At 40.1% G+C, this 26327-nt stretch overlaps 2 long non-coding RNA genes and 1 pseudogene across 2 annotated transcripts; 1 reads left to right on the top strand and 2 right to left on the bottom strand.

The window, feature by feature from the left end:
- The window catches only part of LOC139133742 (glutamate receptor ionotropic, NMDA 1-like), a 159529-nt pseudogene that overhangs the window by 34565 nt on the left and 98637 nt on the right, over positions 1 to 26327 (bottom strand).
- Positions 5561 to 7230, bottom strand: LOC139133744 (uncharacterized). Its single transcript, XR_011552634.1, has 3 exons — positions 6923 to 7230; positions 6002 to 6137; positions 5561 to 5791 (listed from the first exon to the last, which is right to left on the bottom strand). It is a non-coding gene; the product is annotated as an uncharacterized lncRNA (long non-coding RNA).
- LOC139133745 (uncharacterized) lies at positions 9535 to 10715 on the top strand. Its single transcript, XR_011552635.1, has 2 exons — positions 9535 to 9674; positions 10494 to 10715. It is a non-coding gene; the product is annotated as an uncharacterized lncRNA (long non-coding RNA).

The following is a 26327-nucleotide window of genomic DNA, read 5'->3' as shown; positions in this document are numbered from 1 at the left end:
ACAAGTAGAACACATAAACTAGTGAAATCCCCCCTAAATTTTCTGGTAAAGGAGGAAAATCACCCCTGTTGATGCCATCCTGGATGAAACACTGGTATTTTTCAATGAAGATCTTACAATAAAAAAATCCCTCTCAACAATATACATATTCAAAAACTTAGAGGTAAATTTCAGTTTTCCCTACATGTTCCAAATTTTTCTAGGCCATTCGATCAATAATAATATAAAAATCCTAATAAACAAGTCATCGCTGATGATACAGTCCCCGCTCGCACCATTAATTGTGATGCACATGCACACTACAATACAATATCTGTGTGCCAAGTTTGAATGAAATCTGTTCAGGGATAAGTTGAGTTGTGGTTCAAAAACATGAAAAAATCACAACAAAATGGCTGCCCGGTGAACATATTAGATCGTATCACAAAATAAATTGATGTGCATATATACCGGTATGCCATAGTACTTTATCTGTGTACCAACATTGAACGAAATCGGTTCAGGGACAGTTGAGTTTAAAATAATGGCTCAAAAATATGAAAAAATCATAACATCCGCCAGCAGGCGGCCATATTGGATCGTATTGCAAAATAAATTGACATGCATATATATGCCATAGTACTTTATCTGTGTACCAACATGGAACAAAATCAGGTCAGGGATAATTGAGTTATGGCTCAAACACATGAAAAAATTGCAACAAAATGACCACCAGGCGGCCATATTGGATCGTGTTGCAAAATAAATTGACATGCATATGTATGCCACAGTACTTTATCCTTGCACACAGTTTGAAAAAATCAGCTCAGGGATGACAGAGAAATGGCTGCTGACGGATGGACGGATGGAAGGACAGACGGACGGACGGATGGATGGATGGGACCCGATCTATAAGTCCCCGCTGGACTGCGTCCGCGGGGACTAAAAATATAGTTTTTAACATCCATTTTCCTTCATCATCTTTCTTAGGGAACTTTGCAAAAATCAAGTGCCATTATTAAGTAATTTTTAAGCAAGGGTGCTATTTCAGCAAAAAGTTAGTCTTCCAACAAGTCTATTCTATGGAGACAATATCAAACTTGGAAATGTTGAATTGGAAACACTCCGCTTTCACTATCATATTTGCATTTCATATGTGTGTACAGATAGTAAATAAAACCTTGTGTGTCACTGAATATTATTAATGAACCAATATGAACAAAAGTATATAATGCAGATATTTTATTCTCAAGCCTACCATTAATTGTAAAGTAGTATTGATCGTCATTTACCATGTTGCTTATCATGTTGCCATGTACCCTATAAGGATTAGTTAGTAAATTTGATATTGAAATCGATAATGTTCTTGATATAAGTCGGAAATACGACCCGTTGTTCTCGGTTTACAATGTAACCTAATACTTTTGGCCAGAAGCTTGTAAGCATCACTAATTGTAAACCACTAAATACATTGTATTTCCTGTAGTAAAATCTGCACAGTCACCTTGATTCTTGATTATGAAAGAAAATGATTTAGAATTAATTCCAGGGAAAGTTTGAGCAAAATTCTATGTTTTGTAATTTCAAAGCTTGTAGTACTTAAGTTAAAATTTTGCGGTAATCACTTTTCTGTGTGCAGTACAATCTGATACCAGGTATTTGAAATCAACCTGGAATTTGCAAATGTGGTTCGTGTGATTGTTCACTTTGAATGCAACAAACCTTTCTGGAAATGTCCAATTTCAACATGCGTAGCTTAATCTAGAACAAACTTTTCATTGCATTCTAATGTCTATAATATTGCAGAAGTAAAGTAGCAGAGTTTGCTTGTGTTACTCAGTAGATGAGACTTTTAAGTGTACCACATTATTACAGTCTTGTTGGTTAAAATTGCTCCATCTGTCACTCATACATTCTTATCACTGCACACACTCCTATCGTGGGAAAGCTAATAAATTTCCAGTACATGACTTAATACACTATACCGTTAGAATAGCCTAAAATGATTTATGTGTATTACACAATAATAGAACAATATTATAACTGTATGAAGCATTTTGATCATATATATATATATATATATATATATATATATATATATATATATATATATATTTTTTTTTTTTTTTTTTTTTTTTTTTCCTACACATATTTATTCACAACTTCTTGTAAAAATTGTTTCAGAATTCTTTCCTCCTCTACACCAGTCACTAAACAAATTCTTCCATGTACAGTTTCTTTGTACTTCAAGGTGTGTTGATTAATACTGGTTTAAGTAGCATGGACAACTAGGTATAATATTTAGTATATGTAATAATTTTTCTTACAATAATTATATGTAATATATATTATCACACTGTATTTTTAATGCCGGGCCCATAGATTATTGAATTCGTATCCAACAAGTTGCCAATGGGTATTGTGAGAATTTTTTAATTTTGTTTAGAAAGTCATTCACAAACAAGTAATTGTAGCTGAACCACTCAAAACATTTATTAAAAAAATACGGCATGACAATTTCCTGAACAATTGTTTCTATACGAAAATATGTCTTATTTATTTACTTGATGAGAAATGCTCTAATCAACCTGACAATTAGATTATTAAAGCCACAATCTTTTGGTCATCCAAATATCACTTTAGCAACTGTAATCAGTTTACAGTATTTTGCTAACAATATTTTAGGAGAAAGGAAAACCTGTATAACTGATTTTTCCTGAAAATGAGAATGCCAGGCTATATTAACACATCTTACTAGACATGCAAACACAAGGAGGGCCGGGTAATGACTCTCCATTGCCTCTGGATGAAAATATGTAAATGATTTGAACGACAGCTTGTACAAAGATGCATTTATATCATATCAGACAGGAAAAAGATACAATAGAATGCATTTATCAAATCACCTTGGAGATTAATTCTCACAGATTTCTGATACACAAGATCTTTTATGGTCATGACCATGATGATTTGCATTTATAACTACAGGCTGACTATGTTTTAGCAAAGATGAATGAAAATATTTAACCAGTTGGACCGCAGGGACATGCAGTTGAATAAACCTTATTGCTGTTCAATAGAGATTGATTTTAGAACCAGATCTCTATGTAAACACATTAAACACTTTTGATTACATTAAAGTATATGATGTTGAAACAGGTCCAGGTCAACCATTGTGTAAATTTTAAAGAATAAATGTTACTGGGTAACCTGCAAATATTTGATCATTTAGGACAAAATATCTCATTACTGTATGCTGTTTCACCCATAGAGAGTTTCTCTACTGTCTATGGTTCACCGTACTTTGTGAAAGAAAACATTGAATGGTTGTGTTGACAGTTTACAGTATGATTGAAGCTTATAGATTTAATGCCTGGTAACCATGCAGACTTACACATTAAATGAGTCGCTCTGGTAGGTAGGTGACAGCTGGCTTTGCAATTTCATGTCTTTTGTTGGGATTACTGCAGAATTCAGAGATCACACGGCAATCTCTGATAGGCTATGATGATGAAGTACAACTTTATGGGACATATGGCTTGATTTGATGTATCTCGATAAAAAGTAACTTTCCTCAATACATGAATGCATGCATATGCATATGTTAAATTCCTGTTGATGCTCTTTTCTTTTATGTATATTCACTGTCAACACTACATAAAATACAGTTGCACAATAAAATGGACAGCAGCAGATGTCCCGATTCCCATGTTGATTTCAGTATACATCGATTACATCTTCTTTTCTAAAGCACTTGTGCTTGTATCCTACGTGTGATTGCAGCGACGATTTTCCGCATATTGATTGAATGTAGTGGTAAAGTCATCACCTAGCAACACTGCCATGGCAACAATAAGCATACGGCACAAAAGGGTATGTACCGGTAAACTTCAAACAAATGTGAGAGCAGTCATAACTATCTACCTGAGGAATTTTAGTGAGTGTTTCTGAATAATCTCGAGGAGTGAACACCTTTTGATCTCTCCGGAAGCAGAAAGAATCTGCTTCTGTATTTCTCTTGTGATGAAAAAATAATGAAACAGTCTGCTGCAGGCTTTCAATCTTTCTGTTTTATCCTGCCAGTGGATCTATTTACAACAGATTTCTGTTCCATTTTTCCTTACTAATATGCATTATTCAAACATAACGGACAACAGTTCATCATCAAAGCTAGCCTACATGTACATGGTGTACTTCTAACAATGCTGACAAATAAGTGAACACAGCCTTATATACTCAGTCTGACTTATTTGCAAATGCCCATATATTGATGAATCAGATATGTGTATATACACATCATACTGGTGTCGGTGCTGTGTATCTGTGTATGGATATACACAGCACCTTAGCACTGGGTTGCCTAGGTACAATGTATGTTAAAATGTAGCACTTTAAGATGGGCAATTATATTATTTATGGGATTAGGGATTCATTTAATATAGAGGTTTCAGTAAAAGTACCAGCTACATTATTCTGTAAGTCTGTTTGTTTCATATTTAAGAGTTTTGTACAAATTTAACTCTTCCACAATATGTCATACCGGTGTATATGTAATAACGAGGTGAATACAAAGTACTGTACTCTGTCATAAAACTAGCACATGCCTTATGTGATCCAAAGTATTCGACTTAATTGATCCCCATGTGCATTTGCTGAATTCTGAAGAAAGTTGTATAGATCAAAGGTAATTCCTAATGAAAATTAAGAATATAAGACCTTGATAATTGGTCATAGCCTATAGGAACTTTTCGTAAACAATTCATTGACAAATGTATGTATGCTTAGCAATTATCACGTACGATTGCTGAAAAAGTTCAAGGTCTAGATATATGTCTTAATACAGACCTACATGTACAAACCATCACTGGAAACACGTACCATGGCAAAATCACAACATGTAGCAGAGAGCACAGATTAAACATTGAAAAACCTTGACCTTACTTTTTGATTCAACAGCTGGCGCTTCATCAATCTATTTCCATTTAGAAAATAATATGCTATTTGTGAACACACCACCGCTAAGTTGAGGAAAGACAGGAGGGTTTATTGCAAAAGGAGAATGTAAACGCCAACAAAGTAAAGAATAAAGCACAAGATGAAACGGCAAATATAAAGCAGTAAAGGGCATAGAACTACCCTTACGAAAATTATAGCCTTGCGGCGAACAGTTCTGGTAAAGTCTTCATAATTGCCCGGTAAGTTTACCACAACATGTTGTGGTAAGCTTACGCATAGCTTGAGATTTTCACATGTTGATGGATTTTGCGGCGCACATATTGTGGTATGCTTACCACGACACTCAAGCATGTCCTGGTATGTTTGCCACAAAAGTTTAGGCTTTGCAGAATTTTTTTGCGGTATACTTGCCACAAACAGGATTTACGGTATACATACATGTACCGCTATTGAAGCTGACCCTATGGGTACCCCACCCCCCAGTAGCATACCCCTACCCTTCACACTTGCCACGACCACTCACACTGTAGCTACTCATCCTTGTGCTCATGTATTAAAGTTTTCAGAATGTAGCCACAGGTACAAACACTCACACACATTCACAACAAAAGAAAATCTTACCAGGTTTTTCATTGAATTCCTACCTTACATTTATTGCAGATGGAAATGCTAACAAATGACTCAAAACAAAAGAAATCACAAGTTCATCAACAGTTCTTTCACAGGATATCTCCCTTAATCCATGGCATCTTCATAACAAAGTGTTGGCATATCCAACGATATAGTGGGAACAGTTACTTTTGATCCAGTTGATTGTTCAGTGTCTTGGTTTACTTTCCGTAGACTACAGAAAGGGCTAAAACAAAAAAAAAAGAAAAACAAGAAAAGAAACATTAATGCAATCACATATACTAGCACAGTACAGTAGACAAAATGCCAAGAGAACAATCTGCCAGTCAGTATGTAATTGCAACTGCCTTGACATACCTTTCACAATGAGTCTTGCACATATCATGAAATGGAATCCAGGTCACTAAATTGTAAAGATATTTCAAACGGTACTTACACTTATATATTTGCCTTGGCAAGCTTGGTTACTCTTTTGGGACCAATTTGGGTTTATGAGATTGGTGATGTAAAGTTGTCATCAGCATTGCTTTTTCTCAGCATCCGTTGCCACAAAGACATGTCGTCACTTCCAGCTACAAATAAGAAAATGCAATGGAATAAAAAGGAATGTAAAGGAAAAAGTCCCAGCGATTATGTTTGGTGATTTTGACTACATGTGACATGAAAACTAGTTTACTACTATATCTGTGAATCTAAATTACTTTTAGATGGGGGGGGGGGGGGGGGGGGGACAACGCTACCAGTGATCCACAGCTACAGAAAGATAACTGAAAATATTGTATGCATGTTTTGTGTTGTAAGATTTCATGTAGAACTTCAATGAAATATTGTAAATCAATCATTGATTTGGATTTCGCCTTACAATATGCCAGCAAAATATTTACGGGTAACGTTGAACAAATGTCAAAATACATTAATGAAGATTTCAAAAGAAACTTAAGTGTCAAAGACAGAGACGTCCAGCATCGTCCAACATGAACACGTGTACAAACGATACTAGGTCAGAGTTTAAGAACTTAATTCTTACCTAACCATTCCTAAATGTATTGTTTTTTCATTGTTTTATATCGTACATCGAGGGAAATTTGTATACATATAAGCAAAAGTTTCACCCTGGGTACAGTCCCCGAGGGACTGTGCCTTCGCCAAAGTGTCGAAGTATGTATTCCCCAGACATAGACACTATCAATACATCGGTATGAACAGATAAAGGCCACTCCTTTCACACTGTTCACTCAACGTTCAACCTCGGGAGTTATTCAGACAATTGGACAGTGTTACTCGAGAATTGCACAGAACAAAAACAGATAAAATTCGTCGTTACGTTGCAGAGAAGGATACTCGAAAATTTACTTACCGAAATTCAAACGATCGCCTTGATCCTCAGCTCGGCCAGCTCAGGGTGTTATCATGGTTATAAGAATGGTGACCATTGTTCACAAGCCGATCTCCACACGCCGATCGTGACGACGATGACATGAAAATTAACGCGTCTTGAACATTGCCTATAGGTTGTACATTCATAGCTAGGGTATACGAAGCTGTCAAGGTGATGTCCAACGGCAAATTTCAGTGAAATTTTGTCAAAAGTCGAGTGAAAAAACAGCGACAATGCATTGAGCAATTCAAAAGGGTCGTAACTGCCTTTCTGATATCAGATTTGCCGCTGAGATTTGACCTGTGACACGCCAATCTGACCAATCACAACGAAGTCTTCACATGATCTATGATGTCATCAGGCGTGATACTATATTTACTTCCGATACAAAGTCCTTGCAATCGCGATCGCTGTACACGTACGTAACATAGCATGAATCGTAGTGGAAGTTTTGTTAGAAGTAATTCATTCAAAAGTAATTCACTGAAAACTTACAGCTTTCGACGGACTATATCCAAGCAAAAGTGTATTGACAGCACCAGTGGCTATGACCCAACACTAAGCCCCATGCTACATGCACTATGTAGGCCCTATTACATAGCAGTTAGCACAGCAGTGCCAGTGGCGCCTCGATCGCGGGGCTAACCGTTCAAACCCTAGCCTTCACATAGGCACTATACCAGCACTATTTTATAGTGTGCCTTCCCTGAGATACGGGAATTCAATTTCGATAAAAACTGTGTTCTATACGACAGGCGTGAGATACAAAAAATCCAACATACCAGTTCAACAAGTTCTTAGATTTTTGTTCGGGCGCGTTTCTCTGGAGACACGTACGTACGTGTCCACGGCAGGTTGAGTGAGATGTCAATCATTTGTACAGTGGATGGCAATACGACTAATAATTCCCTTGTCTTTCTAAGTCGGCGATATAGTAACTTATACCATACCTACCTCCATGCTTGTCGAAAGACACAAATAGAATGAGTGTTTTCTCCGACCGCGGTGACTGACATGCTCTGTCCGCTTATTATTAGGCCTACCCAAACTGTGGCAAAGTTCTTTTCCTTCGTGGATTACGGCCGATTTTCGAGAGATTTTCGTTGCTGCCATGAAATTGATGAATTTAACATTGAATTATCGTGCAGATCATTGGCTCAAAACGTTTCCCGATGGACAGGGAAAAATGGTTTCATGGGATTTTTGTGGCTGCCTACAGTGTAGGCCTATGTATGAAACAACATTTTTATCAACAGAATACCCGTCTTTATTAGATCAACTTCGTCACTTTTCTCGCCTCGATCACACCATAGGGCCTATAGCTGCTAAATCGCTCAAATTAAGCTATTTTGGAAATCCAGCGATCCCGCACCTTTACATATGTGCTATTGTTGATGTAATCTGGATTCGTAAAATCTTGTCACTGTGTATAGAAGTATCATTTGGAGAGTCAGGTACTTTTGTATGTGAATTTCCTAATTTCTTGGAAACTGACTAAGATTTGTCCTACAAATATGTATTCACGTTTTAACATCCCCATTTGAAAATCAATAAAGATACTATTTTGTTATTAAATTTAGAGTGCAAACATGTATATTCTTTATTCATGCATATGATATACGGTACATCTACAGAAGCCAGCTGGGCACACACGTTCATTTGGCTGCCCTGTAACCGTGCAGCCTTGAATTCTTACACATGATTCTGCACAGTCTGTGCTGTGTGACCATTGTATTTACGTAAAGCCTTCAATGGCAAACATACCACAAAGCAATCTGCAACTTTGTTTACTTCAGTCTTGTGGTAGACATACCAAGAGAAAGATTGCAATCACCACAAGTGCACCACTAGTGGTGACTATCGGCGCAGGATGGATAGAGAGTTGTGGCACACAAAAGTATGCGTGGTATGTTTACCCAGAGCTTGCAGCATGTTTACCACAAAAAATCTGTTTCGTACGGGTAGTGCCATAACTCAGGCAGATCTCAAACTAAATACTATCAAAACTTACAATACAAAACAATCAAAATAGAAGTAGCAAACTAACCTACAATAAAATATGAGCAAAATATATGGGAGAGGGCCCCGGTGGTGGCAGTCTCGGAGCAGCCGGGTACGCACGCTCGTTAGAAATTTCGCGGAAAAGGGGGGTAATTTTAGTTGGACATCACGGAGAAATCTAGGTCCGTGAAATCGAGAAAAAGGGGTACTTTTTCAGATCACCCTCCGAGAATAGGTCTTCTCCCAAGACGCTTTCTTGTTCGAGAGAGTAAAACCCAGCAGCGGTCCCCAAAGCCATGATCCAGAACCGTCCCGGAGAACCGTACATCACATCGTGAAGGTGATTGTAGCTACGTGCCCACCCCTCAAATCAGTTTGATTAAAATTTAGTATGTTCCGGCTGTTTAGAAATCCAGTGACCGTCCCTGTGATGGTAATCTTTGTTCTTGTGTTTTATGAATTGATACGCTGTAATTACGGGGGGGGGGGGGGGGGGGGGGGGGGGAGAGATAGCTAATTCAACATCCAACAACAACTTCCTGTATGATTAGCAATATGGCGGTCGATGGTAGAGGTGTTCTTCGCGGGAGATGCAAAACTTGTGCAGAATGCATGGAATTTGTCAGTGAAAATTACAGTCTGAGATGCGGTTATTGTGGATGTGTACCTGGAGTACACACAGTGATTCCAGAAGTGATTCAAATGTTGGAAAGTGAGTTCTCCGAGTCAAGTAAGTCTTTTCAAAAACTTAGCGAAACTCATAAATTAATAAATGTAGCTTGCTGCGGATCCGTAGCCCTACCACTCTCTAAATTTGCTGGTTGTGTTGGGGGACTCCCCCAACACAACCAGCAAAGGGAGTGGTAGGGCAACGGATCCGCAGCAAAAATATAGCTAGCTGTGCTGTTTGGTACACAGTGGCTGTGATATCGCAGGGGTGCTATGGAATCTATCGAATGCGCTCGGGTCAAGGTCTGTGGCAATGACCCTTGACCCGAGCGCGTTCGATACACGCCACAACAACACCACTGCGATATCACAGCTTCGTCCATAGCTACAAGTTGTAAGGCATCGCTGGTCAACTCAAGTCAGCGAATCAACATGATATTGATAATGCCCACTGTTATTTCTAGTTGAATCAGTTGTCATTTTATAGATTGTACTAACACTTGCATGAGGTGTTTTGTAGTTGTAGTATTTCTCTTTGGGTTGGTTGTCATTTATTTGGTAGATTATCTGTTCAGGTTATTGTAATAAAAGTTGCATGTGGTGTTTTGTACTAAGAAGTATTTCTAGTTGAATTAACTGTCATTCAGTAGATTGTACCCCGGTTTATTGTACTGACATTTACATGTAGTGTTTTGTACTACATGTAGTTGTATTAACAGTTGAGATTGTAGTAGATAGATAGTTACCTGAAAGCAGGAGAGTACTATTTATCTTTGCTGAAATTCTGTGAAAAAAATGTTTGCTTCTGGTGGCAAATTTCCCTTAGCTACAAGTGATTTTTCTACAAAAGGATTTTTCTTTGTTTTTTTTGTTTTTGCAGCTACAGATGACGGATGATGTCTAATAACTCAAGAGCCATCAACTAATACAAGATCAAAACGGATCAGAAAAGTGATTGTATATGAGTGTGACTGATGAACATATGGTGAAGACAAAACATTGAACGATCACTGTATTTCAAGTTTTCATTATGTTACTAAGCATACATTGAACAAGGCAGTCTGTTACTGTGCACATCAAACACAAAGTCAACCCATGCTAAGCTAGTGTATTATGTGTTCCTTTTTCACCAAGAGTCAGCACACTTGCTTTGAAATTGGTAAATTATGGTATTCAAATGTCTTGCAAACATTAGGTAAAATCTCCCAGATATCGGGAAAAAGGGGGTGTTTTTCGCAGTGATTTTCTCCCAGATTTTCCCAAAAAAGGGGTGTTTTTCAGAGAAAAATTCTGGAAAAGGGGTACATTTCAAACTCTGCTAACGAGCGTGGGTACCCACCCATCCAGAGACTGCCACCGCCGGGGAGAGGGCCCCTTCAGTCAAGCAACCGAGCAACGGTCATTGGTGACCTTGGGGTCAAGGTCTGAATGACCTTGATGATGAATCCATCCTGAGAGGCCGCAATGTGGGAAAGGAGTGGAATTCCCGAGAAATGGGGGTCAGGATGGAATCCAAAGCCCGGACACCTGAAAGAAAGGGAAAAGAGAGGAGGAGACAGGGGATGGTGGTGGGATAGGCTGAGCTGGTATGGCATGAACCCAGCGGCTGAATGAATGAATGAATGAATGAATGGGAGCGATGAGACAAAGGCTTGATTATGTAGTGTCGTGTGCAAACGTGGCTGATTGGCTGGGAAGGAGGATTGATAACAGTCATGGGTAGAAGAGCCGATTGGCTAAGGGGATGACAGTGAAGATGTAAGGAAGGCAGATAGCTAGGTGTAATCACAAAAACACATCTGTGATAAAACACAGATTCCACTTTGTGAACACACCACCGCTAAGTTGAGGAAAGACAGGAGGGTTTATTGCAAAAGGAGAATGTAAACGCCAACAAAGTAAAGAATAAAGCACAAGATGAAACGGCAAATATAAAGCAGTAAAGGGCATAGAACTAGTGCCCTCGCAGATCTCAAACTAAATACTATCAAAACTTACAATACAAAACAGTCAAAATAGAAGTAGCAAACTAACCTACAATAAAATATGAGCAAAATATATGGGAGAGGGCCCCTTCAGTCAAGCAACCGAGCAACGGTCATTGGTGACCTTGGGGTCAAGGTCTGAATGACCTTGATGATGAATCCATCCTGAGAGGCCGCAATGTGGGAAAGGAGTGGAATTCCCGAGAAATGGGGGTCAGGATGGAATCCAAAGCCCAAACGAAGGAAGTATGACTGAAGTGACCCCCAAAAGGAGGGAAGAAATTGAGAATGATGTTAGTAAAGGGTTCTCGCACCCAGGGGAACACCGCGGTGGTGATACGGCCTGGGGGGAGGGGGTCCTGGGGGACAGGTAAACTGTACGAGCCCAGGTGGAAACATGGTGGAACGGCGACGAGGTTCTCGCAGCCGGGGGAGCACCGCGGTGGGGAGACGGGGTGGGGGGGGGGGGGCCGGGGGACAGGTAAACTGTGCGAGCCGGGTGGAAACATGGAACGAAGACAAGGTTCTCGCGCCCAAGGGATCACCGCGGTGATGATACGGCTTGGGGGGAGGGGGTCCTGGGGGACAGGTAAACTGTACGAGCCTAGGTGGAAACGTGGTTTGAACAAGACGAGGTTCGCGCACCCAAGGGATCACCGCGGTGGTGCTACGGCTTGGGGGGGGGGGTCCCGGGGGACAGGTAAACTGTGCGAGCCCGGGTGGAAACATGGAACGAAGACAAGGTTCTCGCGCCCAAGGGATCACCGCGGTGGTGATACGGCTTGGGGGGAGGGGGTCCCGGGGGACAGGTAAACTGTGCGAGCCCGGGTGGAAACATGGAACGAAGACAAGGTTCTCGCGCCCAAGGGATCACCGTGGTGATGATACGGCTTGGGGGGAGGGGGTCCTGGGGGACAGGTAAACTGTGCGAGCCCAGGTGGAAACAACGTACATGTAGGAACGTTAGGTGACAGAACACAGACGTGAAACACGACGAGACATGTAACGTGTGAGTCATAATGCAATGGAATGAGGCTGACTTGCATGACGAATAGGCAGCCGTTAGAAGTGTTTGAGTGTGCACCCAGTGAGTCCAGATGGCAAAACGCAGACATGGAACACAACAAGACGTGTAAACGTGTGAGTCTGTTGATGCGGTGAAATACGGCAGACTTGAAGAAACGACAAGACCGCAGTAGATAAGTGTTTGAGTGTTCACACAGTAAGGAGGCTAGCCGTTGAAAGGCGTGGCGCGAATTTCTAATGTTCTGACGTACATGTACGTCGGTAGCAGTTGCTAGACCGTCTACCTAAAAGGTGGTCCGGGATTTCCATGTAGAGCAGCAGTCAACGGATCAGGCAAAGTGGAACGTCGCTGAAAAGTGTGACGCAGGGAGATTTCTGATGTTCTTATGTACATGTAAGTCGGTGGCAGTTGCTAGACCATCTACCTAAAAGGTGGTCTGGGATTTCCCTGTAGAGCAGTGAACGGATCAGGCAAAGCGGAACGTCGCTGTTAACTGGCAAAATGTCCGAGCATGCGAAGCAAAGCCTCTACAATGGCATGTTGCTGGTCGAACGAAGTGTGAAGTCCATGACAGCGTTAAATGCCAGTTCTTTCGAAATGAGGAAACTGATGTGGGAAAAAAGTGGCATTTATGAGACATTACTAAAAAACTGTAATACTGCTAAATGGCAAAGGATGAAGTATGTAGTCCTTTGCTTTGAAAGTGAAAGTGTTCTGAAAGAAAGCATGTTACTCCAGTCACACTGATGTGAACTGTACAATCCGCAAAGTCAAAGTGCTGACGTGATGCCGTAATGCGGTTTGTGGTAAGGTATCCATGGGTCTAGCAAATGTTTTTGTTTTCGTATGTTTTCGCTGGGATGCTTGTGAGATTGCCGACAAGTGCAGCTGCAGGGTTCGGCTTCCAGGGAGTGACACAGTAGTTTGAAACGGTGCATCTAAAATGAAAGGAAAAAGAAACGTGAAAAACATCGCTACGCTGTATGAAGAGCAAATGCGTGGGCCGCATGTAAGGCCAGACTGCAGACTGCGCAATACATGCAAAGCTGGGAAAACGCTTGTGCAGGATGGCCAAGTCGACATGCTAAAAAAGGGGGGGCACGATAATGCATGCAAACCGAAGAGAGCCAGGTAACATGAGCTGCAAACAGGTAAATAAACGAGCGACAAGTAGGCGAATGCTAGCAAAACTGAACTACTAATAAGTAGTAATTTCAACGTAAAAGGTAAGTCATGGCCTTGTCATAGCATAAGACAAAAACGAAGGCGGCAAGATCCATTGCCAAGTCCACCCCAGCAGACAGAACATGCCAACGAGATGGCAAACATCAGTCTGAAAGGCGATATAGAATGACCGGTCGTTCTCGATCTCCAGCTGTAGTTTGTTGGTTCTTTCTTGTGGCACCGCAGCGTAATCCAAGGTAGAAGTAAGGAGAGATCATCAGGTGACATCCAGCAGCTGCGCTTGGTGACACATTAACTGACAGGTGAAACTGGTCTGTAAAATCCAATAGGTAGCTGGGAGCAGGTACGTCCGATTGGTGAGACGACTGTTAAGTAGGCCACCGATAGGATGCTTTACAGAGAGTTAGCCTTCAGCTTCCGCATATGTATGCTCTGAATTTATTTGCTAGTCAGACTTGATTGTCCGCAAACGCAGGAGTGTCATGTTGATACGCATCTAACTCTTCGCTTAACAGTCTGAAAGTTCAACAGGTAGGGCTAGCCTTAAGCTGCCGCATATTTACATGCTCGGAGAATATGCTAGTCATTGTTGGTTGACCGCGTAAACAGAGTCTTGACTCGATTGAGTCTTGAATTGAAACTGTACCTTGTTTCGCTTTCAGTCAAACAGGAAATGCTAGTCAAACAGAAAGTGAGGCCGTGTGTAGATCGTTGTGAACTGCCGGTCGGAAGGACTCGTTAGTATGCTTGAAATCATGCAGATGTTACTTAAATAGTCGCCTGTGATCTTTGTTCGACATAAAGTTGAGTGACGCTGCGGCCACTTGACACCATGGGCGCCGCCATCTTTGGTCCTAAGACTGAGTTTGTTTGACGTCACAGGGTCAAGGTCCGTTGTTTTCCCTGTGCAGCAAGCTGTCTTATGACGGGCTACGCACGACTAATTACTAATCTGAAACGGAAACTGATATAGTCGTCGGTCAGTCAACTGATCCTCTTGTCGATTCTTGCTGGACGTGATACGATGTACGTGATAGGAACTGATGACATCAGGTTCGATGAGGTTTCTGGCCCCGCCACCAAAACAGGCAGGTCGACAGAGTCTGGAGTCACTGTGGTATACACTCTGGCCGTCGTTACGTTCGCTTCTTGACGGCGCCTGGCTGTTGTGTCCTGTTGATCCGCAGTCATCTGAATAATGCTTATGAAATTCTTGCGGATGCGGAGCTGGCGCTGGATTGGTACGATGGGTCGGATTGAGCGGTCGGACGTGACAGAAAAACCGGGCTCGACATAAGCCAGGAAAACATCGCCATGGGCGGTATATGGCCAAGCAAAGTCAGTCTATGGTTACTCGTAGTCAGCCTGCAACTTGTCCAACGTACAGACGAGCTAGAAATGTCGGAAATAGGCAGGCCGATCAGAAGGATTGTGAGTAATAATACGTTAGTACCGTAAAATTCCTAATTGAAGCCGCGGCTTGTATTAGAAACATTTTGAGGGACCCCTGGGATCGCGCACTGAAGTCCCGGTGCGGCTTCAATTACGTACATTTCCTTTGTTTCAATATTTTTCTCAATGCTCACCAAGCAGTGCAGGGGCAATTGCTATTGTTATGCAAATTATGCGTGAATAAATTACCCGCATAAAAAGCCCCTACCCTAGTGTAACTCCAATATAGAAACATTAGGAGAGTGTATTTGGTCGTTAAACTTGGTAAAATTCCTTTTAGATAATAAGGAAACTATTAAAAGATGTTAAAACAATGGGAAACTGGAGTTCCCTTGACAGCATCGTAAGGAAAATGACACGTACTGACCCTGCTGACCCCGGTCCCCTAAATAGAATAGTCTCACTAAGGTCGGCCATGTTGACATGCATGGCATGCATGCATGATGTCTTTGTTTCAAGTTTAGGGGTTTTTGGACGCTGAAATTTCACAAAATGTCGCTTCTGTATTCAGAGATTGTACAATCAATTTCTTGGACGTGCAAGTCGATTTTGAAAGCGATAGAAGATCAAATGGTGTTGAAAAAATCGTGCATAAAATTAGCATAAATTAAGCGTCCATAGCGTGGGTCCCCTTGATTTACAGCTGTCTTGTTTTGCCGAACCGGTGGCTCATACTCGGATAGTGCAATAAAGGCAAGTGAATGACCTTTGGTAACTTTACTGGCATGTTTTTGTGAACTGTTTTGTGGTCAAATTTTATTTTCTCATGATCAAAAACGGAACGTGTACAAGTTTATATGCACCCACCATGGTCATTCAGTACAGTATAGGCAGTTCATTATGTCAATATGATGCAGGTGGTGTTGTTGTACGTCAGGCATCGGTAAGGGTACGTGGGTATTGAATGAAAACTACGTATTTGAAACATGGTATCTCAATCTCTCAACTATTTTAACTTGTACACAAACACCGTTGCTTCAAAATTGTTGCATCAGGTAATGACTATGGCGGTGTTTACCACACTGACAAAAACTTAGGCCGTGTTCAAACATACACACAAACGTGCCGATACATGGGGCATTGTTTGTACTTTTGTTACTATCAATGACAAAATGCATAATGGTAGTAGTGTTAAAAAGGAACTTTTTATTGGGTATTTTTTCTGTAAGAAAGACACCTGTCAATCATTAGCACAAGTCAATGACACCACACAAGCCAGCTGGTGTGATTTTCAGCATGCATTGTTTCATGATGGGCTCAGAGAAGGGGTGCGGCTTCTATAATGGTACAATTCAAAAACCCAAAATGGGCAAACAATGAACCAAGACAATGTTTCAAAGTCAGGGTGCGGCTTCAATTAGAGGTGCGGCCTCAATTGGGAATTTTACGGTACCGCGGGCGTGCTCCGTATTCGCAGCTAGATCCAACGTCACAGGCAGCGGAGCGGGACAAAGGTCAGTGGCCGGTCTTGTGTAGGGCTGAGCACGGGGTCTCGAAGCAGGCTGAGCATTCGGACACTCAGATTTCTTGGCTGTCTTTGGACGTCCTTTGGCCGGCATGGTTGTTCGAAGGAAGGGATCGTAAACGATTCCGGACGTAGTGTAATAGGCTGAGCTGGTATGGCATGAACCCAGCGGCTGAATGAATGAATGAATGAATGAATGGGAGCGATGAGACAAAGGCTTGATTATGTAGTGTCGTGTGCAAACGTGGCTGATTGGCTGGGAAGGAGGATTGATAACAGTCATGGGTAGAAGAGCCGATTGGCTAAGGGGATGACAGTGAAGATGTAAGGAAGGCAGATAGCTAGGTGTAATCACAAAACACATCTGTGATAAAACACAGATTCCACCTATTTACTGCTGCTTGCAAATAAAAGTCGCATTTCTTGGCAAAAAAACTTGGTGCACAGAAAACAGTCAGATTCTCAAACTGAAAGTTATACATTATTAACTTGCCAATCTGAGATTGTTATGTAGGTCATTTCCCCCACACTCATCATGACCTGAGTTCAATTAGTCTAGAACATTCCCAAGGTCACTGCCCTTGATGACCTCACAACCTTGAATTCAATTAGTCATGTTTGGAATGTTCTGGAAAGTTGATTAGTTGTGTAAGGGAGATAATTTTAGAACAGTAATTAGCATGTCAATAAAAGTTCTAGATTGTTCTTACATGCCTTTATAAAAGGGACGTGCACAGCTTCCAGTCAGACTTTTGGGATCGTGTCTCTTGTGTGTTACTAAACTCCAGCAGTAGTCATTCTCTAGACTTTTCAAGACCTTCACTGCCAACGCTGGATTTATACTGTGGACTTTGTGCAGCTTCAAGCCTGCAAGGACTGTTCATCATCCAACTGACTGTTACACACTCTGAGACTGGAGCTTTGCCGTCCCAGCTGAGATAAGTAGTCTGTACACTTTTAAAGCTTGTACTCTATCCCTAACTTAGCAATTAGTTTTATTTTTGTAATAAATTTTGTTTAAACGTTAACTGCTGAGTTCACCCTTTTGTTCGTTTTCTCTGCACGTAACAAATGGGGGCTCGTCCGGGTACGAACATTTTGAGCCGTTTGACAACATTTTGCCAGCCTTTTAAAACTACTGTATACTGTGAACTCAGCGAAATTTAATCATGGCGGAATTCAAGCCAGACGAATTTATGGAGGACCTTGATCAGGACACATTTAATTCCTCAGAAAAGACAACCTCATAGCACTGGCAAATTTCCTTAATGTAGAAGTCAAAAGATCTATGCGCAAACGAGAGATACAGTTCAAGATTGCAAAACATTTAGTTAATTCAGGCCATTTTGAGGAGTCTGCCCTAAAAGATTATGAACCTGAGTCTTCCTTTGAACTCAGAAAATTAGAGTTAGAATACAGGCAGATTTGGCACGTGAAAAGTTAGCAATGGAAGAAAGACAGAAAGAAAAAGAATTACAAATGAAAGAAAAGAATTGCAAATGAAAGAAAAAGAAAGGCAGGAAAGATTAGAAATGGAAGAAAGACAGAGAGAAAAAGAATTGCGATTAGAAGAACAGCGATTGCAGGTAGAAATAAAACGTTTAGAGCTTGGACAGTCAGGAAAATTCTTCCCTTCAGACAAGTTTGACATCACTAAGCATTTCAGGTTAGTTCCCCTTTCCAAGAAAAGGATGTGATAAATATTTCCTTCATTTTGAGAAAATTGCTCAGAGTCTGAACTGGCCTAAGGAGTCCTGGTCTATGCTTTTGCAGAGTGCTTTGGTGGGTAAAGCCAGAGAAATTTACATTCAGTTGTCAGTAGAGCAGGCTTCAAATTATGATTCTGTGAAGGAATTAATTCTCAAGGGCTATGAGTTGGTGCCTGAAGCTTACCGTCAGAAATTTAGGGATTGTGAGAAGGTGAAAGATCAAACTTATGTTGAATTTGCTCGAACAAAAGAACAACTGTTTGATCGTTGGTGCTCTTCGGAAAGGTCAGTCAGAATTATGACAAATTACGACAGCTTGTTTTGATTGAGGAATTTAAAAGGTGCATCCGGAGTGACATCAAGACATTTATCAATGAACAAAAGGCAGATACATTGGAGGTTGCTGCACGTTTGGCCGATGATTATTCATTGACCCACAAATCTTCATTTCACAGCAAATCATCCCAGTCTTTTCCATACAGAAACAATGCAGGTAAATTTAACTCGTCCTTTTCATCCAAGAATTTCTCAAAGGAGAGTAGAAAATCAAATGACAACAGTTCACAGAGTTCAAATAACACTCCCACATCATCAGATCCCAAGTCTCAATCTCCTTCTGACAAACAGTTCGGTACACTTTCTTGTAATTATTGCAAGAAAGACGGCCATTTAATGTCAGATTGTTTCAAATTGAAAAAGAAACGTGAAGGTCAAAGTGGTCAAAGTGGATCTAAGCCCACCGGCTTTATTTCTTCATCAACTCAATTAGAGTCTAATAATGTGTGTAACACATTTTCTGAGGTAAATCCCTCTCAACCCCAATTAATGAGGTCAAGGTCAATTCTTCTCAAGATAGCATTATGGGTATTTTCGAACCATTTATTCATAATGGTTTATATCACTTTCTAGTGATTTTTCTTCTGCTACCCCTGTCAAAATTCTAAGAGATACCGGGGCGTCCCAGTCTCTTTTGTTGGCAGATACCCTGCCGTTTTCTGAAAAGTCATTTTCAGGTTCTAAAGTTCTTATTAAGGGGGTAGATTGTAATGACTACATTCCTGTTCCTCTCCATAATGTCTATTTGTCTTCGGACTTTGTTTCTGGACCTGTGACTTTAGGTATTAGGCTTTTTTGCCTTTCGAAGGGATTCACCTTCTTCTTGGAAACGACCTTGCTGGGGACAAGGTCATTACTAATCCACTTGTGACTGATAATCCTAGTTTAGATCAAAATCCAGAGCCAATAGAGGAAGACATTCCCGGCCTTTTCCCATCATGTGCCATTACTCGAGCCATGTCAAAGAAAACTTCCGAGAATCAAATACTCTCAAAAATAATGTCACAGATGTTGACTTAAATGACACCTTTCTCAGTCAGGTGTTTGACACGGATCATTCCGTTATCCCTCGTGGATTTGAAACTTCCAGTAAAACTTCTGCTGACCAAAGTCAGACATTTTCTAGATCAAATCTCATTGCAGAACAACACAAAGACCCAGATATTTTGTCTTTGTTTGACAGGGTAGATGATGAAGATAAAACTTCAGATAGCTCTGTTTCCTATTATACAAAATCTGGTATTCTCATGCGTAAATGGAGACCTCCAGATGTCTTTGGTTGATGACGATTGGGCTATAAAACATCAAATTGTGGTTCCAAAGCCCTACCGTGCTGAAATATTGCGCCTGGCCCATGAAACGCCCTGGGCTGGTCACTTAGGAGTCAGGAAAACTTATCATAAAATTCTCAGTCACTTTTATTGGCCTAATCTCAGGCAGGATGTAGCACATTTCTGTAAAACTTGTCACACATGTCAAATTGTAGGAAAGCCAAATCAGACCATTTGAAAGACCCCTTTACAGCAAATTCCTGCATTTCAAGAACCATTTAGTAGGATATTTATAGACTGTTAGGCCCCTACAAAAACAAGATCAGGAAATGAGTACATGTTGACCATAATGTGTATATCTACTCGGTTCCAAAAAGCCATACCACTGAGTATATAAAGGCAAAGACTGTAGTGAAAGCTTTAGTCAAATTTGTCACTTTATTTGGCCTTCTTAAATGTGTCAAGTCCGATCAAGGCTCCAACTTCATGTCTTGAATTTTTTAACACATAAAGGATCAGCTTGGCATTAAACAGTATACGTCATCCGCCTATCACCCAGAAAGTCAGGGTGCTCTCGAGCAATTTCATCAAACCTTGAAAAACATGATTAGGACCTACTGTTTGACACAGAGAAGCAGTGTGATGAAGGAATTCATTTTTTGCTCTTTGCTGTTAGAGAGTCAATTCAAGAGTCTCTTGGTTTTAGCCATTTGAGCTTGTATTTGGACATACAGTCCGTGGCTCCACTTAAGCTCGTTAAAGAGAAATTCCTATCAGACGATGATGATTGTCTGAATATTTTGCAATATGTGTCAGATTTTCGTACAAAACTCTCTAAAGCATGTGAATTAGCCAGAGGAAATCTGAGTCATCTCAGCAGTCAATGAAAACCAAATATGATAAAAACACCTCAAAACGGAAGTTTGAACCAGGTCAAAAAGTTCTTGTTCTACTTCCAATTCCTGGCAAACCACTCCATGCTCGTTACTTTGGGCCATACCTAATTGATAAGAAATTAAGTGATTTAAATTACATCATAATAACACCTGACAGGCGAAAACAAAAACAGCTATGTCACATAAATATGCTTAAGCCATATTTGGATAGGGATAATCCTACTATAATTCAGCCTGTCAGTACCGTCAGTTCTGGCCATTATGAAGATAGTGATACTGAAACTGACTTGAGTGAAAATACTCTAAACTCAAAGCTGGGCTCGGTCAAGCTTCAGAACTCAGAAATCCTGGAGAAGCTGGAGTCTACAAAGTTGGCACACCTCCAGCCAGAACAACAACAACAGGTGAAAGAACTGCTCCATGAATATAAACACCTGTTTCAAGATGTTCCAACGAGGACAAACGTCATCTATCACGACGTTGATGTTGGGGACAGTAAGCCTGTAAAACAACATCCATACAGACTGAATCCAACAAAAGCGAAATATCTCCAGGAAGAAGTCAAATACCTGCTGGACAATGACTTTATTGAACCCAGTAAAAGTAACTGGAGTTCGCCGTGCATACTTGTTCCCAAATCAGATCACAGTTATCGTATGTGCACGGACTTTAGGAAGGTCAACACTTTAACAAAGACAGACACTTTCCCAATCCCGAGGATTGATGACTGCATCGACCGAGTGGGAAAAGCCAAGTATGTGACGAAATTTGACCTACTGAAGGGATTTTGGCAAGTCCTTTGACGGATCGTGCTCGTGAAATATCCGCCTTTGTTACACCAGACGGATTGTTCCAGTACAAGGTGATGCCATTCGGAATGAAGAACTCTCCGGCAACGTTCCAACGGATGATCAACGACGTCATATCCGGGCTAGACGGGTGTGCAGCTACGTTGACGACGTCGTCCTGTATAGTGACACCTGGGAGGAACACATCAAGCTCATGCGGAAGTTCTTTGAGAGACTGAGCAAAGCAATGTTGACTGTCAACCTTGCCAAATCTGAGTTTGGTTGGGCAAGGGTAACTTACCTCGGACATACTGTAGGACAGGGTGAGGTAAAACCTGTTGATGCTAAAATCAGTGCCATTTCAAGTTTTCCCATACCAAACTGCAAACGACAACTGATGCGCTTTCTCGGTATGGCTGGTTACTACAGAAATTCTGTCCAAATTTCTCCACATTACTGAGCCTTTGACTAACTTACTTAAAAAGAAAGTAAAGTTTGTTTGGTCAGAGCAATGCCAACAGGCATTTGATACACTTAAAGCCATACTTCAAAGTGCTCCAGTGTTGTCTGCACCAGATTTCACTTTGCCATTCAAATTAGCTGTGGATGCTAGTGATACGGCTGCTGGTGCTGTTTTATTGCAAGAGGATAGTCATGGAGTTTAATGTTACAGGAGTTTAATCTTGACATTAGACATATCAAAGGCAGAGACAATTTAATGCAGACTGTCTCTCTCGTATTAGAAATTATTGCTGTTCACTTTCAAGAAATTTTACTTTAGAGTAAAACAAAATTTGAGTACTAAATCCTTTCAAGATTACATTTGTAAAAGAAAGATTTTTCTTTGAAAAATTTTCTTTTTTTGAAGAGGGGGTGTGTTATGTAGGTCATTTCCCCCACACTCATCATGACCTGAGTTCAATTAGTCTAGAACATTCCAAGGTCACTGCCCTGTATGACCTCACAACCTTGAATTCAATTAGTCATGTTTGGAATGTTCTGGAAAGTTGATTAGTTGTGTAAGGGAGATAATTTTAGAACAGTAATTAGCATGTCAATAAAAGTTCTAGATTGTTCTTACATGCCTTTATAAAAGGGACGTGCACAGCTTCCAGTCAGACTTTTGGGATCGTGTCTCTTGTGTGTTACTAAACTCCAGCAGTAGTCATTCTCTAGACTTTTCAAGACTTCACTGCCAACGCTGGATTTATACTGTGGACTTTGTGCAGCTTCAAGCCTGCAAGGACTGTTCATTCATCCAACTGACTGTTACAACTCTGAGACTGGAGCTTTGCCGTCCCAGCTGAGATAAGTAGTCTGTACACTTTTAAAGCTTGTACTCTATCCCTAACTTAGCAATTAGTTTTATTTTTGTAATAAATTTTGTTTAAACGTTAACTGCTGAGTTCACCCTTTTGTTCGTTTTCTCTGCACGTAACAAGATATAATACTAATCTTTCACCCAGTTTAAGTGGTGTATTCATTGTTTCGTTTTGATAAGTTTCTGTGATGTGCGATAGTGAGCGTATAGCGTGACGAGTGCTTCATCGAACTCTACAGTGTGTGGAGGGGTCGCAGTCAGGAAAATGTAACAACCTAGTTCGGTTATTGAACCAATCTATTCTGAGATTGAGAATTTGGTCGAGCAGTTTTGTGTGTGGCTTCTCCGCTAGGTGACTGCATGGGTGCCGTACATTGTGAGTTCGAATCCGATTGAAACCTCCATATCTCAGACTTAGTACTTTGTCGGCGTGTGCATTTCTGCAACATATAACCCAATAACATTTAAACATTGATCTTGATTTAGGATGCACATGCCACGGGTGTGATTTCCTGTTGAAGTTGCATCTTACATTATCATTCTGTCGATGTTTACCGGTATACCTCCAAAGCTGTACCACGTTTGTCTGTCATGATGATAAATCTCTCAAGAAAATTGGATTACTACTTTCAACAGCACATTCTGTAAATTGGAATAATGTCTCTTTACAAATTGGATTGTGTGAGATACCCTCTTTAATATCCAGATACACATCTGTTCCGCCATTTCAAATGGCGTTTAAGCAATGAAGTCTATTCAATTATCCAATCGTAATGTATATTTATATACACTGACTGTGCATTTCGGATAATGCCATGGTTGATCTGCTATATGCCAACAGCATGCAGCTACTTGGAAGACGGTTAAAACCTGAGCTTTGGGAGTACAGCAGTTTTGATGATTTCTTGATGTACGTAAATGTAAAATAAGTTGAGAGTTATCTATATTTGGGTTTTTACATTCTCCTGTAATACTAGCAATCTTTCCAAAATCAATGTTAAAATTGTGTCAGTTTATAAAATCATCACAAATGTGGTCACAGCTAGCGTTTTCCTACTGGTGAAACCTTTTCATGGAAAGTGATGGTTATATCAAATGTACTATCAATATCATAACTGTAATAACATATAGGGTGTGTAAACTTTTGTTGTAAAAACCATATGAAAGATACAAGATTATTTTACAGCCATATGCAGTGTAATGTTATAGAAAAACGCAAATTCTTAATCAGAAGTAAAGTTTCAAAACGAAGATGTTGTGAGATTATAAACTTCAGGTCCTCTAATGGAACTTGTTTATTTATAAATATTATACTTATCACATGCACAAACCGGGGATTTGTTATTTTTCACTTGAGTAAACTTTGAAGTACTTTTGGAATAATATCAATATGCACATGCAAGTTTTCAATCATTTTCTAGTTGTCTAGTTGTCATGGTCATGTGAACAAGGGACAGTGTTCACGTTTGTGTACGGGATAAATGCCAGAAGATCACTACATCTACAAATTTATGCACATTTTTCTGCAAATTTATACATGATTTTAAAGATAGCAGAGGCCTAGATGTTAACTACACACAGTAAGTGAGGCTACCCACAATTCCCCTTGATTTGTTCACTCAGACATTTTTTGCTAAAGGCTTTTTCAATTTTATCAGTTTCTTAACAATTTTTAACTTACAATTTAAGTTCAGGATTATTTGTTAAAACTATGTTCCAAAATTATTGATTATGTTTAAAATTCAAGAGTAAATTGAATGAAAAGTCGATGTTTGGAGGTGCTAAAAATTGTACACTTGTCAAGATAAAGTTATCAGCAACTAAGATGGTCTCATCATACCACCTGTCAGACATGCAAATTTCCTTTGTTACGAACATTAAAAAATCAATACCCTTCTTTTGCCAACACAGATGCAACTTATTCCCTTAGTTTCCTAGAAAATATTGTGTATGGCTGTCAAAATCTATGTCAACAAAATTTACAAAATTACTCTCTCCTCCGCGAAAAAGGGGTTGATTTTCTCACTATTCACAGTGAGTAATCAAAAAATTATGATTATCAATACAATGTTGCCAGAATTTTGATATGGACTGAGTTGTTCTGTGTACAGAAGAAATTTGCTTCAGTTCAGTGAGTGATCTCCGTGTGTACAGATCATGGAGAATGTGGGTAGCCTCACTTACTGTGCTACAGACAAAGTTACACTATTTTTCGAGAACAACATCAAATGAATCTCAGCAGTACGGTGTGTCACTAGCAATACTGACTAGTTCAGTAGTTGCAATACTGACGGAACCTATGATAATGCGACAAGCTTCTAGTTTGTTGTTCCTGAAAATTATTTGCATAATTCTTTTGGAATATACGCTTAGGGGTGTTCCTCTGCAGTTTTCATTTTTGGATTATGAATGTCTATGGAAATACTGATTTCAAGATAGGGAAGCTTAGTATGCAGCGTTGACGCAGGACATGACCCCCCGTTATTGTTATGGAAAGTACATCTACAGCATGAAAGTTAAGATGGTAACTCTGTTCTTGTGAGAATAAGGATTAGGTTTTATAAAGTAATACAATTATAACACAGGCTTATGACCACATATAGCATACAGTCAACAGAGTCATGTAACTCTTTCAACCAGTGATGCATGCATGAAAAATACGCCCATTAAAAATCATGTTCTTGCATTTCCTATGGTAAGTGCAAGATAAGAAGATATACAGATGAAGATTTCCTTTCAATAACTGCATAGTACCATACGCAGAAACCACCTGCTTCATCTCTTTTCAACTTATCTGACCGCATGGATATTGGGAGATACGGCAGACAGAAAATGACCCTTGGTCGGTCAACCAAAAGAAATTCTTGATGAAAAGTCACTTTGTGTAGAATACTGAAAAAATATTTTACAACATTCCTGCCTGTTAAATCTTAGACATCCTGTTGCTAATATCCATGTGATGGAGTTCTGTTTTCACTGAATACAGTATGGTACATTTTATGTGGACTTATAAGGTACACTGTATCTACATTATGCTTTTAAGTTTATTCCTGCAGTCTCATATACCAAGATGATATTCATTGTATGTACTTTTTAAAGTAAACTGAAAAACATTACGGTATATCTGTTATGTACATCATTCCCTGCTACTTTTGTATGCACCTGGCAGAGACATTTATTTCCATTAAGAGCTGAAGTCTATACTATAGGACCATTAATGAGCAAATATTGGGGTAGTTCATCATCATTAAAATGCAATCACACTCTCTGTATGCAAGC

The sequence above is a fragment of the Ptychodera flava genome, chromosome 5 (genome assembly GCF_041260155.1).
Source record: "Ptychodera flava strain L36383 chromosome 5, AS_Pfla_20210202, whole genome shotgun sequence".
Taxonomy (NCBI): Eukaryota; Metazoa; Hemichordata; class Enteropneusta; family Ptychoderidae; genus Ptychodera; species Ptychodera flava.
Note: the sequence above shows the minus strand (reverse complement) of the source record. Positions and strands in the feature narration are given on the sequence as shown.